Genomic DNA, 19,359 nt, shown 5'->3' with positions numbered 1-19,359 from the left:
AGTGCCTGATGTCTTCCAGCAGGGAGAGGAAAAAATAAAAATATGCCAGAGCATTCTGTTTTTGTTGTTGTTGTTGTTGTTGTTTTGTTTTTTGTTTTTGTTTTTTTATTAAGGCCTACCCTTAAGAGAAAGTATTTTACCAAACCTAACCTACTGGGGTTTTATCTGAATCTAACTGACCTGGGCAAAGGGGAATACCCAACTCCGGCCCTTTCTAGCCAACCTGTCCCATGTGAGGCAGGAGTTGGAAATGAGGAATGAGAAGCACTTATGAAATCCACATCTTAGGAGCACAGTCTCACTAAAAAACTGAGACCTGGGATCCCTGGGTGGCGCAGCAGTTTAGCGCCTGCCTTTGGCTCAGGGCGTGATCCTGGAGACCCGGGATCGAATCCCATGTCGGGCTCCTGGTGCATGGAGCCTGCTTCTCCCTCTGCCTATGTCTCTGCCTCTCTTTCTCTCTCTCTCTGTGTGTGTGTGTGTGTGTGTGTGTGTGTGTGATAAATAAATAAAAATTAAAAACATAAAATAAAATAAAAATTAAAAAAAAAACCTGAGACCTGCTCATGGAAGTATAAAACATGTCTCTTCCCCAACACTTTACCACCATATCACCAAAGTCCTATCTACCACAGCACCTTTTACCTAGTATATCATATCTGAATAGCAGTTAAAAAAAGAAAACAAACAAAACAGAAAACTACAAGGCACACTAACCAACAACAACAACAACAACAAAACAGTTTGAAGAGACATCAGAATAAGACTCAGATATGGCATGGAGGTTGGAATTATCAGACCAGAAATTTAAAACAACTATGATCAATATGCAAAGGGCTCTAATCAGAAAAGTAGACAACATTCAACAATGGATAGATGATGTAAGTAGAGAGAATTCTAAGAATAAAAAATAAATGCTATGGAACAAAAACACTGTAATAGAAATGATGAATACCTTTGATAGAATCATTAGCAGACTGCACACAAGTGAAGAAAGAATCTCTCAGCTTGGGAATGACAATAGAAACTTTCAAAACAGAAAAGCAAAAAGAAAAATTCTGAAAAAAAAAAAAAAAAGGAAAAACATATCCAAGAACTATGGCATAACTACAGAAGATGAAACATGGGTTTAGGGGATCCCTGGGTGGCGCAGCAGTTTGGCGCCTGCCTTTGGCCCAGGGCGCGATCCTGGAGACCCGGGATTGAGTCCCACGTCAGGCTCCCGGTGCATGGAGCCTGCTTCTCCCTCTGCCTGTGTCTCTGCCTCTCTCTCTCTCTCTCTCTCTCTCTGTGACTATCATAAATAAAAACAAAACAAAACAAAACAAAAAAACATGGGTTTAATGGGGATACTGGAAGGAGAAGAGGGAAAGGAACACAAGAAATATATGAAGCAGTAATGACTGAGAATTTCCCTCGAATTAATATCAGACACCAAACCACAGATCCAAGAAGATCAAAGAACACTAAGCAGGATAAATTCCAACAAAACCACACCTAATCTCTCCTTTTACTTTCACCAACACCTTGAAGCACATATATACTTCACAGTTATAAGAAACAGCCATCAACTATAAATCAGGGTCTTCAGTTGATGGCAATTTTGACTTCCAAGGGACACAGTAATATCTAGAGATATTTATGACTGTCACAACTGGAGGGAAGGTACTAGTAGCATCTAGAGGTTAGAGGCCAGGTGTGTTACAATGCACAGAAAAGCCCCCACAACAATGAATTATCCAGAACTAAAAGTCAATAGGGCCAAAGTTGAGAAACTGTTATAATACAGATAAAGCCCTTAAAACTACAATCTCAAGTAACAAAATGGTGTGTTTTCTTGGGATTAAAAACCCTTACCCTAGGGAAACCTGGGTGGCTCAGCTGTTGAGCATCTGTCTTCCCCTCAGTGTGGGATCCCAGATCCTGGGATTAAGTCCCAATTTGGGTTCCCTACAAGGAGCCTGCTTCTCCCTTTGTCTGTGTCTCTGCCTCTCTCTATTTCTCTCATGAATAAATAAATAAAATCTTTAAAAAATAGATAAATAAAAACCCTTACCCCAGGGTCCCTGGGTGGTTCAGCGATTGAGCATCTGTCTTTGGCTTAGGTCCTGATCCCAGGGGTCTTGAATCGAGTCCCACATCAGGGTACCCCTGGAGAGCCTGCTTCTCCCTCTGGCTATGTCTCTGCCTCTATGTGTGTGTATCTCCCATGAATAAATAAATAAAATCTTAAAAAAAAAAAAAAACTTACCCTAGCAACAACAGTTAAAAGCTAGCTCATTCCCAACCTAAAATAAGCCTCAGTAAGTCACGTTAAAATTTTCCAACCTACCTGCTAAAGGGATATAGAGTTCCACCAATTGTGTAGTGTATACCATGATACTTTTTTTTTTCTTCTTCTAATGGAAGAGCTTGACTGAAGATTTGATTGCCAGAGGCATCCACTTCAAAGATGGCTATCTCCAATAAACACATTGCCAGTCTCTCTAGAGAGAGAGCCAGGCCAACTCACCCTATCTAGCTCCTTTGTTTTAGACATCATCAGGGATTTCAACAACTTAGCATTTAGGCCACTTATTTTTTTCTCTTCCTATGCTCCAAATTTCCCCCCTTATATGTTTTAAATCTATCAAAAAGAGAGAGACCCTAAAACTCTAGACCCCTACCCTTGACCTCAATAAAAGCAGGACCCCGGGCCTGTGTGTGCACTCTCTATCTCTCTATCCCATACCTCCCTGTGTGGCCTCACGTATTCTATGTAATTTCCAGGTCTTGTAAGTAATAAATCTTTATTTTTTCACAGTTTCCTGATGGTTATTCCTGGAGGATGTCTTGGAAACATAATAAGAACCAAGGGCATCCAATCACAACATTTTTTACTGATAGGCTAAGACCTACACAAACGTGTGAGCTTACATCAGCTGGTTGCAGAGAAAGGAAATTTGAAAGTGAGGAAGATAAAATAAATAAAAGGAAAAATTACATATTTATATTTATTCTTCTTGTTTCTTTTACAATTGATATATTTGGCAAGATAAAATATATATGCACAATATAGTATTAGGATAGTAATACATAACTATAATTCACAAAGACAATATACTGTGTTAAAGAGAATATTTCTGTAGCCAGAGTGAATGTGTTTTAATGCCATATCCCATAATTACTGATGGGGTATATTTCAACATTTTATTTTAATATGTCTCTGTCTGAATTGTTCTTAACCTAAAAATCAAGGATATGTGGGCTGGTTAATACATATAAAAATTAATACAAAGGGATCCCTGGGTGGTGCAGTGGTTTGGTGCCTGCCTTTGGCCCAGGGCGTGATCCTGGAGATCCAGGATCGAATCCCACGTCGGGCTCCCGGTGCATGGAGCCTGCTTCTCCCTCTGCCTGTGTCTCTGCCTCTCTCTCTCTCTCTGTGTGACTATCGTAGATAAATAAAAACAAAAAAATTAAAAAAATTAATACATAAAAACTATTGAGCAATACCATGCATACTCTGAGCTAATTAATATCAATTATTATTTTCATAATATATAAATATAAATTTATTGAAAACATAGTCTTTTCAGAGATAAGGTACAATACAAAAAAGTGAATGAATGAATGAATGAATGAATGAATGAATAAATAAATAAATAAATAAATAAATAAATAAAAACAGTGAAGTGCACAGAAGTAGAGGAGGCAAGTCTGTAAAAGGAAAGGCAAAGTACACAGTCCTTCAAAGATCGCACACAATTGCTTTTGAGTGCCATTTCTGTTCTCTCAGGACTTTGGTACTATTTACTATGATGATGATGATGATGATGATGGCCATTTTTGATGCCACAATGATTTCCTATAAGGCAAAATCATTATTTTCCTCAGAGTCATAGCACTATTAAAATATACTGCAGATACAAAACAGAAACCGTGGATTCATGTTTTAACTTGATTATTTATTTAATATTAATTCAATAGGCCATTTCATAAAAAGTACTACACCTTATAAAGTGAAAATAAGTACAATAAGCCAGAAACACTAATGGTAAGCAAACATTGGTACGTAAACATTGGAGTTTGTAATGTTTCCTCAGAACAGTAATTTATAAGCAAATGTCTATTTCATTTTCCTCTAGAATTTTGAATCCTTGAAAAAAATTCCATTAAGTGCAACAAATCCTTAACATAAAATTTAAATAGTTGATAAGCTTCTCATATTGCAATTGTTAGCTTAGAGTTCTCAAGAGATTTGGCTCTGAAATTAGATACAATCACTTTTCTGCCAAAGAAAATTACATCAGTTTAATGAAACTGTCACAAACTAGACCAAGCAATATACACATCAAATAGATCAGTTTTCAAAGATTGGTCTTCAAACTTTATGACTTGTAGTCCAATAGAATAGAAAAAGTTGCTCAAATTCTAGCAATCTTTTTTATTTTAGGGAGCAATTTCTTCTCAATAGTGAAAGGTCCTTTAGGATCTAAAGCATTAGGCCTGTAAGTTTTATGTGATCATGTAATTTATCACCTGAACTGGGACACTTTTGAGAGTATCAGGAGGGGCTATTAATAGTAATTACATGTAATTACATGAGGCAACAGGTATAAATTGGGACTATGTTGAGAAAACTGTAGCTTTGGTCACTCAACTGAGTTCCATTTGAATAAAATACTTTTTTTTTGTTGTTAGATTTGCAGTTTTTTTTTCTTTCTGTCCTGTATAAGAACTAGTCTCCCCAGAATGTCTCACCTGAGGATACTTTCCACAGTTTCTCAATAGACCTTTTCCCTTTTGTTTTGGGAATTTAAGTAAAAATTAGCCCCTGGGTCTGCTTAACAGTATTCTTGGCATTTACATTACTCTTCTTGGTAGGTTATTAACTAAAGAAACAAAACAACATTTGCTGTGGTACCTACATCTATCAGTACTTTTATTTTGTGATCATAATTTTTTTCCTAAAATGTCTACATTTCAAATAAAGCATTCTGTAGATGGATTTGAAGACTGCTAAAACTTCCATTGAAAATATTTGTTACTTGGTTCAAATCCATTAAGAAATATAAAAATAAATACTATGATTTGTTTTTAAACACATGTAGCTGGATTATAAAATTTTTAAATTTGAAACTTATCTATAAAATGAACATAGAGGACAAGAATGTCATAACCAGAATTTTCTGTCTGCAGCAGTGTGAACTGATTGAGACACCAATCTTCAGTATGAAGAGTGTGTGATGCAAATAAATACAGAATCATAGCACAGAAAACTACTGATGCTGCAAGACATGAAGTGAATTAAACATAACCTTGTAAATGCTCATATTTCCATCAAGATATGAACATTTTTCATGTCATTTCATGACTCTATTTTGAAGCAATAATTCATTATCTATGTACTACTTTGCCGTGATTAAAGTTTAAATGGATGAGCTAAATTCCACTGAGCTTTGAAGAAAACTTAAAAACTTAATATCAAATCACATCTCTGAGCAGTTTGTAACTAAATGCAAAGCTTTTTCACTGTAGCTTAAAGCAGGGTTTTGACATATAATGAACAGTACAATCCATATAAGTAACTGGCACCTATACTGATAAACTTACCAAATATATTCTATTTCTATTAAGCTTTCATGAATTTAAATAAAAATGTCTTTTTTTTTTTTAGATAACAGAAAAACTTCTGACTTTCTTCAAAGGAAAATGATGTTCAAGTTAAAATCACACCTTAGAACATTCTAAACACTATCACAGCTCATGATGCTAAGTTCAGCCTTCATTGTCCTCAAACAAACACACCTGACATATGTCATTCATCCAAAACATTCCTACTGTTGTAACCACAGTATATCAATGTATGAAAGTCAATTTAGGAAATGATGGAAGGTTGTCCTGAAAGCACACCTCTTGTTAGAGCTGGGTCTCAAGCTGAATTATAAAAGGTAGGTAAGCCTTTTTAGAGTAAATAGAAAACCTAAATCTTCCATGAGTTAGTTGCTACTCTAGTGGAGTGCAGGAAGTTCTGGTTTAAATAATTAAGTAGTATAAACCAGAGATTAGGAAATCCAGGTATTTTTAAGATTTTTCTATTATTCACTTATTTATTCTTCCATTACTAATTCATTTATTCAACAGACATTTATTTTACCCCTCATATGCAGAAGACAGACACTAAACACTGCAGAAGATAAACCAGGATAAGACAAAATCTATATACCCTGCCTACAGTGGGCAGAATAATGGTCCCCAAAGAGGTCCACTTATTAATCCCTGAAATCTGGAAATATCTTACACAGCAAAAGGAATTTTGCAGAAATAATTAAAATTAAGGATTTCAGATAAAATCATGCTGGATTATCCAGATGTTTCCAATGTAATTAAGGTTCTTTTTTTTTTAAGATTTTATTTATTTATTTATACAAGGATCTTTATAAAGGGGACAAAGATGTCACCAACAGAAAGAGAAATTTGGAAATAATCTACTGGTTCTGAAGATAAGGATTGTAGATGGCCTTTAGAAGCCCGAAAAGGAGATTTTTCTTTAGAGCCTCCATAATGAATATAGTCCGGCAGACACTGTGATTATACTGTGGTAAAACCAATTTTGAAATTCGGACTTTCAGAATTGTTATATTAATTTAATAATAATATATATTATTTAATAAATAATAAATTTATCTTGTTCTAGACAAAAAGTTTGTGGTAATTTGTTACAGTATTAATGGAAAACTAATCCACTATCCTAAAGGAATTTGTAGGCTAACAGAACTACAGCCTAAATACTGAAGTTAATAATAATAACAAAAATTAATATCTCTTTGAGAGAGAAAAGCATGAGATATTCTGAGTAAGGGACAAATGGGGCTAATGAGGGAAAGATGGGTAAGGGGCTATGGGATCAGATTCACAAAAATCCCCAAAAACATGGAGGTGAAAGAAAACAAGAGATAAAGAAACAAACCAGACCAACCTGTCCTAGGAGTCAGAGGTGGGGTCTTGTTATAACAGCTAATTGTGAACAAAGAATTACCAAAAAAAGACTCTAAAAAGGAAGTAAGCCATTAGAAGTGTTATCACTAGTTCTTAGTCATTGGTGATATCAACAGAGATGTTAAAAGAATTTAGATTACCTGATTTGCTTTCAATAAAAGACCAACCCTACAAGCCCCCGTGGCAACCCTGTCCAGACCTTGAGAGCTTTTTCTGTATCCTTGCTTAATAAACTTCTATCACTTTACTCACTCTCTTTTGTCCAATAGATTCATTCTTCCACTCTGTGAAACAAGAACCTTTCTCTCTCCTTTCAATGATAATTAAATACTAACAATTAGTAACATTCATTGAGCACTTATTATATGCAAGACACAATCTAATTTTCACAATTCTTGGAGTAAAAATATTTTTTACCATTTCTGAGTGGGAAAATGATTTATTATTATTTTTTACTTAAAGTAAGACTAACATTCAGAAGTTATCATTTTTGAATCTGTACTGTATGATTTCAGCTCATGAAGCCTAATCCAATTGTGTTATAAACCCATCACTAAACCCCAATTGAGGAGAGTTAAGGAAGTTGAACAATGAAGGAGAACTCTAATCAGGCAATGAATTTGTGCATATGTTAGTGGAGGTGGCGAAATCATTCTTTAGCCCAGAAGCAATAAATGCAACATACATGTCCTGCATAAACATCTAAATGTGGAGGTCAAGAAAAATCAAGGCCATTCCACCTCAAGTTTAGCATTAGCCCAAGTACAGGCATCTTAGGCCCCTGTGAATAAGAGCTGAACTTTACAGGAAAAACTGAGAATGTCCTCGGCAGAGAATACCATATCAGAAAGACAACAGAGCCCAGCCCATGGCAGAAAGCCCCATATTAGAATGAGAACAGAGCTCAATGCCCTTGAAAGCCCCATATTAGAATGTAAACAAACTTGAGAAATTCCTCCACCCCTAGACCAGCCTATAAAAAAAAAAAAAAAAAAAAAAAAAAAAAAAAAAACCCAGCTGTAACCCACTTTGGGGTCCAAGTCCCTGTGTGTCTGGTAAAGCTTGAGCTTCCAAATAAACCCTCCTGCGCTTGCATCGGTATCGGCTCCTTGGTGGTTTCTTGGATTCACAATCTTGGGCACAACACTAAATTCAAGTTTTATACAGTTTATAATCACAGTCTTTTACATATGCTATGTTTTATTTAATTGAAAGGATCCTGTTAAATAAGATTTTACCCTTTCTCAATTTTTAGGTAGCTTCCATTGAGTAAATGTTCCCCCAGAGTAATGAGAGAGCCAGTCTGACTTGGTGAGAACACAGACATAAACCAATGGCCCAATACTAATTTATTTATCTTTGTATATTCCCATAAAATTTTATGAAGTCACCCACATACAGAACACCCACAAATTTTATTGAATAAACAGATTAACTATGAAGGTAACCAAAATATTTTACGGTTTGAAGTGTCTTTTTTTTTTTTTTTTTTTTTCGGTTTGAAGTGTCTTAAATACCAATGTTGCAAATACTTCCACAAAAAATGAATTCCGTCTCATTTGAGGGATTAAAGTCATGTATTAAAGTATTTATTTTCAGTGTCAAAATGAAAGATGCATAGGATTCTATTAAAGTAATTTTAGTAGTGAAGAATTTAAATGGGAAAATAACAACATCATACTTTAAATTCAGGAAAATGAGAAAACTAAATAAAAATGTCTTGAAATTTTGTTTGAGAGATAAAGGGAATCTGCAATATAGGCTAGTATTCATTGAAATGGGAAAAGCAGAAACTGTATAAAGCATTTTTAAAATAGAATTACCAATTTTGTTGAATGATTAAATGTAGAGACTACTGGGAACAGAAAAAAAAAAAGTAATTCCATTATTTTGAAATTAGGTTACTGGGAGCTTCATGGAGCCACTAGTGGGTAGGCATGTCCAGATGAATTCTGTTTGGGACTTGCTGAGTTTGGGACTTCACATGAAATATCACCCTGTAGTGTGTTTTTGAAGCGAGAGAGCTAGGTTCTTGTCTCACAGAGTAGAAGAATGAATCTCACAAAGGAAAGTGAATAAAGCAATAGAAGTTTATTAAGCAAGGATGTAGAGACAGCACTCAGGAGTGAAAGGGGTCCCTACAGGGTTGCCAACTTGGACCTCCACTGTCAGTTTATTTTTTTTTTTAATTTTTATTTATTTATGATAGTCACAGAGAGAGAGAGAGAGAGAGAGAGAGAGGCAGGGACATAGGCAGAGGGAGAAGCAGGCTCCATGCACCGGGAGCCCAATGTGGGATTCGATCCCGGGTCTCCAGGATCATGCCCTGGGCCAAAGGCAGGCACTAAACCGCTGCACCACCCAGGGATCCCACTGTCAGTTTTTTATTTAGAACTGAACAGGGAGCTTGTGGCCTTATCATTCTTGTGATTTCTTGGTTTGAATAAGGGCTGGTGATAACATCTTTAATGGTTTACCTCTTTTAGGGTCTGGGTATTCTTTGTTAGTCACAGATGACTGTCATAAAAAAGACACCCTCCCCACCCACACCTAGGGCAGGGTGGTCTGGCTTGTTCCCTTATCTCTGGTTTCCTTACACCTTAGCATTTTTGGGATTTCTGTGAGCCTGATCACATACCCCCATCTCTCTCTCTCTACCTAGCCCTGCCTGTCCCTTACTCATTTTCTGGGAAGTCAAATTTCTAGTATCAATTAATAGGTTTTTATAAGGGGGGATGGGGTCTAATGAAACAACTGTTAGAATGACTGGATATAAGTGATTACTTCTTTTTTTTTTTTTTAATTTTTTTTTTTTATTTATTTATGATAGTCACAGAGAGAGAGAGAGAGGCAGAGACATAGGCAGAGGGAGAAGCAGGCTCCATGCACTGGGAGCCCGATGTGGGATTCGATCCCGGGTCTCCAGAATCGCGCCCTGGGCCAAAGGCGGGCGCCAAACCGCTGCGCCACCCAGGGATCCCCTAAGTGATTACTTCTGTAAGATTTCTCCATGCCTTTAACATTGTCATATGTAACATGGCTATGTAAGAGGAGTGAATTCTGGGTTATAGAAAATTTTGCCAGCATATTTTCTGTAATATATGTCTAGAGAACATAATTTAGCAAACACGAATATAGGATTTTCCCATTGGTGATTAAAATAGAAGGATTGCAATTAAAAGAAACAAAGTGACTAGGGATATTTAGATGATAGAAGTAATAGGTGAATGTTGTGAGGACTGAAAATAGTTAAGAAAAATGTACAGTTAGAATAGAATGAGGATGAAAATGAATAACTTGTATACTTTTCTTTCTTCTTTCTTTCTTTCTTTCTTTCTTTCTTTCTTTCTTTCTTTCTTTCTTCTTTCTTTCTTTCTTTCTTTTCTTTTTTTTGGAAATAGGAAGAGAATATACCAAAGAGGACAGGTAAACTGAAATGAGAGAATGAAAGGAGTCAGAACACTGGTATCACTGGAAGAAAAGAAAAGAAAAAAAAAAAAAAAGATTTCAAGAAAGATTACCTTGAGAGAACCAAATTCTGAAAATGGTTTGTGGGGAATAAATACTGAGAAAAAAATGCTTGGGGATCAATTCTCCTATTCTCCTATTCCTCTGGTTATTTCAAAGAAAGTACATTCAGTGGAGTAGAGCAGTCATAGTTCAGATTGAAAGGGGCTAGGTAAGTAAGTGATAAGTCATTTGAGTTATAAATTTATGAAAAATTTTAAGATGTTGGTGAAATGCTCAAGACAGAAACTTAAAGAAGCAGCAGATTAAAAAATTAAAAAAAAATTGGTGATTACATAGAACCTGTGTTTATTTGTAGGAGGAAATTAATAAAAGAGCAATGAAGGGCAGCCCTGGTGGCTCAGCGGTTTGGCGCCGCCTTCAGCCCAGGGCCTGATCCTGGAGACCCGGGATCCAGTCCCACATCGGGCTCCCTGCATGGAGCCTGCTTCTCCCTCTGCCTGTGTCTGCCTCTGTGTGTGTGTCTCTCATGAATAAATAAAATCTTAAAAAAAAAAAAAAAAAAAAAAAAGAGCAATGAGACTCAATTAGGTCCAAGAGAACAATACAGGAAAAAAGCAGAAAAAAAGATTAAGATAAGCTGTAAAAAGTGAAGAAATAGGGGGAAAAGGGATAAGAAAGATATTTTTGTAGAGACAAAAATGAAAGTGCCTCGGATAAGATTAATTCACTGTGAGAAGCCAAAAATGGGTAGGAACAGAGGTCTCTGCAGGTGCACACAATTGCTCTGGTGAAAGCTATATTGTAATGAAAAGATCACTGTCCTTAGAAAAAGAGAGATGTCCTACAGCTTGCCTTAGTCACTTTGTCAGTATATACCCAGGAAGTAACTCTACCTTCTTTTAGTCTTAGTTTTCATATTCTTTTTGCAGAAAGTGGTTTGTAGAGGATAAGATTCTTAAGGTAGATGAAAGTTATTATGATATAATCAAAAAGACAAAGAAAAAAATCACATATTTTTCCACTGCTTTGTTAAAGAATGTTTTATCCTTCAAGACATTCTGGTCTTTCTCCAATATACAACTTTAGGAATTAAAAGTGTCATGTACTTCCTTTGTTCGTAGATATTCACAATGTGGATTTGGTTTGGAATTTCTGTGCTAAGATTCCCTGTTCACTTTTCCAAACCACTCTATTTTCCTGCCCTGTGGCCCTGGAAAGTTGATCTTGGTTGGCTGCATCAGTGGGGTCCCTTGTTGTTTTTCTCTTTAATTCTAACATTGGGAGTAACTGTCCCAAGACTGCAGTGTGGGAAAAGAGAATGGTCACAGCCACAGCTTCCCTCAACCAAAGGCACGACTCCTGTAGAACAGCATTCTCCTGGAGCTACTACTCTATTGCTCCTTAACTTTTCTTCTTTAGACCTTGGGATGATAATAGCTCTCTGCTATTGCTTGGAAGTGTGCATCACTTATTTGTTTCCCTTAACTCTGCCAAAAACTTTGTAAATAATTGTGCTTTTCCTTAATTAAATTATTTTCAATTACACCACCGGCGTGTGTCAGTCTCCTCTAAGGGCCATGACTCATGCAATCAGAGGATCTAGGTGTGCGTACGCAGTGGAGCATGTCCACTTTTTAGACAGGATCCCACTTATTAATTATACTATAAGATTATACTCATCAGTCCATACTGGTTAAACTGTGTGTCTTTAGCTCTGGTGAGTTAATCTAGCCTACCATACCATTTATTTATTTCTGTAATATAAATGATAACACAAAGGCAGAAAAATAGGCATTTTTGTCTAATTTCTTACTTTCTGTGTCACTGAAAAAATTCTTTCGCGTCTAAAAACTGTGAATAATTATTTCACCTGTTTTGATAAGTAGATTAAATATGCAATATATGGGAAATATAATTGAAATGTGCCTCAGGCATGATATATAGCATAATGTTATTGCTCTGTGTCTTTTCTTTATCTTTCTGTCCTCCTCATTATCTCTCCTACTGTTGTATTGGTTGCCACTCCATTGGGAACAGCCATCCCATGGGAAACATGAACTATGATCCCTAGATCTTCCAGTAAAATGCAGAGAAAACAACTTGGACTCATCACTTACCCTATTCTAAGATTCCATTCAGGCTATTTCCATTATTCTCCATATGCTATTTATCTCATCCAATACCAGAAACCCAGGCCTTCCAATTCAACCACCCCTGGAAATATTATTCCTATGTCACACCTTATATCTCACAACCCAACTCAATTTCCTTTTCTTTCTTGTCTAAAAACTTCTTAATATTACCTCTTGAAACTCAGCTTATCATTAGCAAACACTTTAGAAATCCTTCAAGGATTTTGTTTTACCCCAGCTCTTCTTCAATGCTATGTGGAGGACAACACGCTGACCTTACTGTATCATCACAATCTATCCCATCTTGTCATTTCTCTTTACTCAGCTTAGAGACCACAGCTTATATGAAAGTTCAATAAAGCTTATATGAAAGCTGTATTCATCAAAATACAGAAAAACAGAACCAATAGGAGATTTTATATATAAAAATTGGCTCCCACAATCAGTTGTTGGATCTGGCAAGTTTTAAATTTGTAGAGCAGGCCAGCACTGGAAATTCAGACAGGATTTTTCTATATTACTGTCTTGAGGCATAATTTTTCTCTAAGAAACCTTAGCTTCGCTTTTTAAGGTCTTCAATTGATTAAAGAAGGCCCACCTACATAATTGAGGGTAATGTCCTTTACTTAAAGTAAACCAATTGAAATTTTTTTTTTGTTTTTTTAAAGTTTTTTTTTTAATTTATTTATTCATGAGAGACACAGAGAGAGAGGCAGAGATGAAGGCAGAGGGGAGAAGCAGGCTCCCCGCAAGGAGTCCGATGTGGGACTCGATCCCAGAACTCTGGGATCACATCCTGAGCCAAAGGCAGATGTTCAACTGCTGAACCACCCAGGCATCCCCCAATTGCAAATATTAATCACATCTACAAAATATATTCACAGCAATATTCAGATGTATTTAACAAAAACAGGCATCATAATTAAGCTGAGCTGATGCACAAAATCAACCATCACACACCTTTGAATTTTTTCCCATTACATTTTTTAAATAATTTACCTGCAAAAAACTCTAACAACTAGTGTATTCTAAATACTTGCCAACTGTATCTTCCCAGTAAAGTCAAGTTCCACCACCACCACCAAGATATATATTTTAGATCTCTACTCTAATATTAAACCTCTAGCATTTACTTTTAAGCTTATCCCAGTGCTTAGCTGATAAACTTGCAATAAAATTCATTAAAATAAATAAGCAATCATAGAGAAACTCCCTCATTTTTTCATCATGAAATCTACTAAGTTGCCAGCATTCGTCGCTATGTTGTCTTTCTTTTCTTTTGGCATGATGGATGAAACAACATCACCTGCTTTAATCAGTCCAGTTCTTCCACTTGTGATCTGTAGTCTCTTAACTCTTTACTCCTCAAGGAATTTGTTCTGGCAACTGAACCAGTGTTCTCATGAATTATCAGTTTCTTTCTTTCACTAGGCATTTCTATCAAATGTTCTAGTATCCCTTGATGTATGAAATAAACAAAAACAAAACTAATGAACAAAACAAATACAAACAATCCTTTTGTGGGACTGCAGAGAAAACATTTTTATACTTATATACTGAAATATTTTACATCTCTATATATTGTTATATAGAGATAATATTTTGCACTATCAGATATCCCTAGGTAAATTTTACTGGACCTTGGGATCTGAGTTAAAACATAAGCCTTAGTGAAAATCCTGAAGAGATATACCCTCCTTGAGGTAAGTGTTTAAACTTCAAGAAGTATAAACACTTGGGTTGTAAAATCAGTGCCACACAACTGATCTTTCCTCCAGAGACAATTATTTATATTCCAAAGGGTTCTTCCCTTTTGTTTTCAATAAAAATTTGTTTATGACAAAAAACAATATTTTCTTATCCTCTCTCAGGAAGGGAGATGTAATGTTTACTAGCTCTCAGATTTATATTTTTGGGATTCCTTACCCACAGTGAAGTAAGTGTAAGATGAACTTTCTATCATGTCATCTTAAAAGTGAAAAACAAAACCTTTATAATATTGCTGCACAACATAATATATTAAATCAGATCGGTATTATTACCATTCAAGAAAAAGTAAAGTATGATTAAAATATTAACAAATAGCTATCCTAAAAAAAGAATGCTAGAGGGCACCTGGGTGGCTCAGCTGGTTAAGCATCTGCCTTTGGCTCAGGCCATGATCCCAGGATCCTAAGATCGAGTCCCACATCAGTCTCCCTGATGAGCAGGGAGTTTGCTTTTCCCTCTACCCCTCATCCTGCCCATGCTCTCTCTCTTTCTCATATAGATAAATAAAATCTTTAAAATAGTTCTAGAATATGAGTTATAATTAAATCATCTACTGGTGACATAACATCAGATATATCAGAGTTATAGCAAACTTTTATTAAGGTAGCAAGGAAATATATATACACACAAAAAAGTAAATATATACAAAAGTAAAGTAAAATAAAAGAAAATAAGAAAAAGAAAAAATTATAACAATAATGCAGTAAATAGATATGCTCATAGCAGTTTCATGTGCAGATTTTTTTTTATAAAACACATATGTGTAAATTATATAAATACAGAAATATCTAGATAGACAGAAGCTTTTTTTGATATTGTGCCTTGTAGCTTGTCAGTTCCTTGGCAAACATAATGAATTTACTACTTTAAAGGGAAAACTGGTGTTGGCTGGATCAATGTAAGTGATGCTTTCCATGAACACACTGGAAAACTATGAGGAATTGCCATTTCTGGCTACAGCTTGTCACACCTGAGGTGGAAACATTCTTCCATCTATCCCATCATTTAAAGATGCTGATGATTACATGCAAATACAGGCAGTTTTTGAATGAAATGCTACCTGATATTCATCACTATTCTTGTACTAGTTACGATCATTTCCTGGCAAAATAAATGAGACAGACTGAATAAATTCCCCCTAAAATTCCATTGAAACGATACAACACATACAAATAAAGAATAAAATTAAAACAGTGCTAGCAATGGGGAAATATGCCATCAATGGATGAGAAATTTGAAGATGTCTGGAAGAAAATAAGTAGATGGGATCAGAGTGAAAGAGATTAAGTAGAAAAGAGAGCAAATCAAAACAAGTTAAAGAAAATCTTTCTAGGAGGTAAGTTTAGCCCACCATATTTTATTCTACACTCCAATTTTTTCTCTTCTTCATTTCCTCAGTTTTGGGGTTCAACAACCATTCAATGCTCTCCTATAATAATCTCTAAAGGACGATCGGCCTGTCATCTACTGTTTCCCAAATGACCAGCATTTAGTTTCTCTCAGAAGATCTCCAATAAAAACAGACCCACATAGTTATTGAGAGACATCATGGCAGATACTTCTGCAAACCACTGTAGCATTTTGTGTAAAAACAGGTAAAATCCACCATAGATCACTAGACATCTAATGTAAATCCATCCCAGGAAAGAGAAAAGATACAGATATAATTACTGATTCTAGAGAAAACAAAGATACACACATACATAGGTCTCTCTACCTACCTACCTACCTATCGTTTGATCTATCGATCGATCGATCTAATGGAGACTAGTAAAGTTCTAGGATGACTCTTTCTTCCTTTCTTCTTTGCTTCTTTCCTTCCTTCCTTACTTCCTTCCTTCTCCTTCTCCTCTCCTTTTCCTTTCCTTTCTCTCTCTTTCTTTTTCTTTCTTTCTTTCTTTCTTTCTTTCTTTCTTTCTTTCTTTCTTTCTTTCTTTTTCTTTCTTTCTTTCTTTCTTTCTTTCTTCCTTCCTTCCTTCCTTCCTTCCTTCCTTCCTTCCTTCCTTCCTTCTTCCTTCCTTCCTTCCTTCCTCCCTCCCTCCCTCCCTCCCTCCCTCCCTCCTTTCTTTCTCTTTCTTTCTTTCTTTCTTTCTTTCTTTCTTTCTTTCTTTCTTTCTTCCCCAGCCCCCATGCTTTTCTCTGAAAATTGGAATATTCTTGAATGGGAAAAGTTGTCCAAGAATGTAAGGCTAATGTTGCTAGAATGTACATTTATGCTAATATATATCACAGACACAGTATTAATTTCACTGCTAACACATATCACAAACAGATCCAGTAGAGTGAGGATTCAGTGTTAATTTCTGATTTTTCCTTACAAAGATATTGATTAAATTATTATCGAAGATTAACTAACAGGGATCCCTGGGTGACTCAGCAGTTTAGCACCTGCCTTCAGCCCAGGGCATGATCCTGGAGACCTAGAATTGAGTCCCACATCAGGCTCCCTCCATGGAGCCTGCTTCTCCCTCTGCCTGTGTCTCTGCCTCTCTCTCTCTCTCTCTTTCTCTCTCTCTCTCAGTGTCTCTCATGAATAAATAAATAAAATCTTAAAAAAAACAAAAAAACAAAAAAACAAAGATTAACTAACATCTCTATCCTATCCCTTATTTTCTTATACCAATACCATTTTTACTTCTATTTATTGAGTTACTACTGAAGCATGTGCTAAACTGTAGGTGATTACGAAGTTACAATTGTTATTAATTAATAAATTTCTAATCTGAAGAATGCCAGATCCTGCTAAATGCCAGGCATTGCTTGAGGTACTGTGCACATATTGGTAAGCAGGTGACTGTTCTTTGGTAGGCATAAACTTTGAAAAAAAAAAGATCTAAATAATAGAAATTCAGTTAGTGAAAATCTGCTATAAAAATTAAAATAGAATTATAGAATAGAAAGCAATAGAGTATATAGTTATAGGTAGAGTACTAGTCTACTTACTAAGTGGGGAGACTTACGTGATGATATTTGAATTAAGATTAAACTGATGGGGACTCCTGGGTGGCTCAGTGGTTGAGCATCTGCCTTTAGCTCAGGGTGTGATCCCAGAATCCTGGGATTGAGTCCCACATTGGGCTCCCTGCATGGAGCCTGCTTCTCCCTCTGCCTGTGTCTCTGCCCGCCCCCACCTCCTCCTGTGTGTGTGTCTCTCATGAATAAATAAATAAATAAAATCTTAAAAAAAAAGACTAAACTGATTTGAAGGAAAGAGCCATGTGAGGATTTAGGGGGATATGGGAAAGGGAGAGAGGAAATTTCCGGACAAAGAGGATAGGAAGTGCCAAAGCTCAAAGGTAGGAAAGAGTTTGGGTCATCCGAGGAACAAAAGGAAAACAATTTATAGGATCTCCCTCAGACATAGCTTCATCTATTATTCAATGAGAATAATAAATTACTTGTAATTTAGAGCTGTTGTGAGGATTGAAGGTGAAGTGAACATAGAACATTTAGTAGACACTGATCTGGTATATATTAGAAGATGCAATTATACTAACCAATTATCATCATGATTATAAAATATTATCTACATTTTATTCCATGATAATAAAGTAAAATATTTTTCAAGGCTCGCCTAAAAACGTGGAATAAAAGCAAGTATTTTAAAAAATAAGGATGATAATGTGCAAGCTGTTAGTGAGCAAAAATTACACCAAAGTGAATTTTTAAGAATAAGACAGTGAGCAATATGCAATATAGCATATTAAAAATAATGATTAAGGTGCAAGAATTCAAATTGAGGCTCTACCCACTGATTTTTATTTGCTTCTGAGTTACTTGCTAATTATCTTTGGGCTTCACTTTCATCTTCTCTGAAACAGGAATGATATGACCCTTACAAAGGTGGTGTAAAGTCTCACATCAAAGTATTTTATTTTCAACATAGCACTTAGAAATATTTTCTCTTTTAAAATATTTCATTTACCCATCAATTGTTTTCAAATTATCACAACTAGAATGTAAGTTTTATTAGAAAAAGAACTTGCTCTGGGTACTTATAATCATGCCTGGCACATAGAAGTATACTATTATATTTGGTAAATGACTGAAATGAAGGAATGAATGCTAGCCAAATTGTTTAAATGATATATCTATGAAACTAAAAATCTGTGTACTTCATAATACTTTCAGTAAATTTAAATGATGTCTAAATCACCAAGTTTAAATGATCCTATACTGTTGAATCAATAGTAAGATTCAGCCCTATATGTCAAATTAACAGATATTCTAATGATGATGGCACCATGCAAATCTTTAGGACTGTACAAGTTAGGAAACATGGTGGACAGCTGGAGACCCTGGAGAACTGAATGGTTAGGTGAACTAGGTCAATGTGAAAAGCTGGAGTGTAAAGACTTTTATAGACACCTATGTGCACGCGTGTGCGCGCGCGCGCGCACACACACACACACACACACACACAGCCTCAATTAAATGCCCTGAAGAGATACTAATAGAAAACACTTTTTCAAGTAAAATTCAAAATGAAATGAGTCATTTTGATTTTTTTTCATGTTTTAAGAAACGTAACTATGAGTTTAAGAGGCAGCATTGTAAATAATGATTACAAATACCCACAAAAAGAAAGATCATTTTGTGAAGGCTTTCTTTTAAAAGATTACTAATTGCATCAACTTTTTTTAGTTATGCTCATTCACATTCAATAACAACATCCTAATAAGCATCAGCTTCAAACACAGAGGGCATGAATCATCAAAAATCGGTACTTTTCCTCAGCATAGGTAAGAGCAATTATGATTTCCTAGTAATAGCTCACAGATTTGAGTTTAAGAGAAATAGAGATTTTTTCATGAAGAATTTTTACTTTGAATATCCTTCCAGACTTACAAAGAATGAGTCAATTGAATTCTTTCAGGGATAAATCAAGCTCATTAAATTGATTAACCTCAATATTTCTCCTAAGGTATGCTCTCCATGGCTTACATGTAACCAAAATACTTAGTGAAACATTTTCAACAAGCTCTCCTCCCTGAGAATGTGTGTA

The 19,359-nt window shown here is 35.6% G+C and overlaps 1 long non-coding RNA gene across 5 annotated transcripts in view; it reads right to left on the bottom strand.

Annotated features, from left to right (window-relative positions):
* The window catches only part of LOC140603374 (uncharacterized), a 124,833-nt gene that overhangs the window by 34,197 nt on the left and 71,277 nt on the right, over nucleotides 1-19,359 (bottom strand). For 2 of the 5 annotated variants that reach the window (XR_012006350.1, XR_012006351.1), the window contains one exon: nucleotides 2,984-3,430. The exons of the other annotated variants lie outside the window; for them this stretch is intronic. This is a non-coding gene — a long non-coding RNA (uncharacterized lncRNA). Of the gene's footprint in view, nucleotides 1-2,983; nucleotides 3,431-19,359 lie in introns of those variants that run through there. 5 annotated transcript variants of the gene reach the window in all.

Source organism: Canis lupus, chromosome 14 (assembly GCF_048164855.1).
Source record: "Canis lupus baileyi chromosome 14, mCanLup2.hap1, whole genome shotgun sequence".
NCBI classification, from domain to species: Eukaryota; Metazoa; Chordata; class Mammalia; order Carnivora; family Canidae; genus Canis; species Canis lupus.
This window is presented reverse-complemented; position numbering and strand designations above follow the sequence as displayed.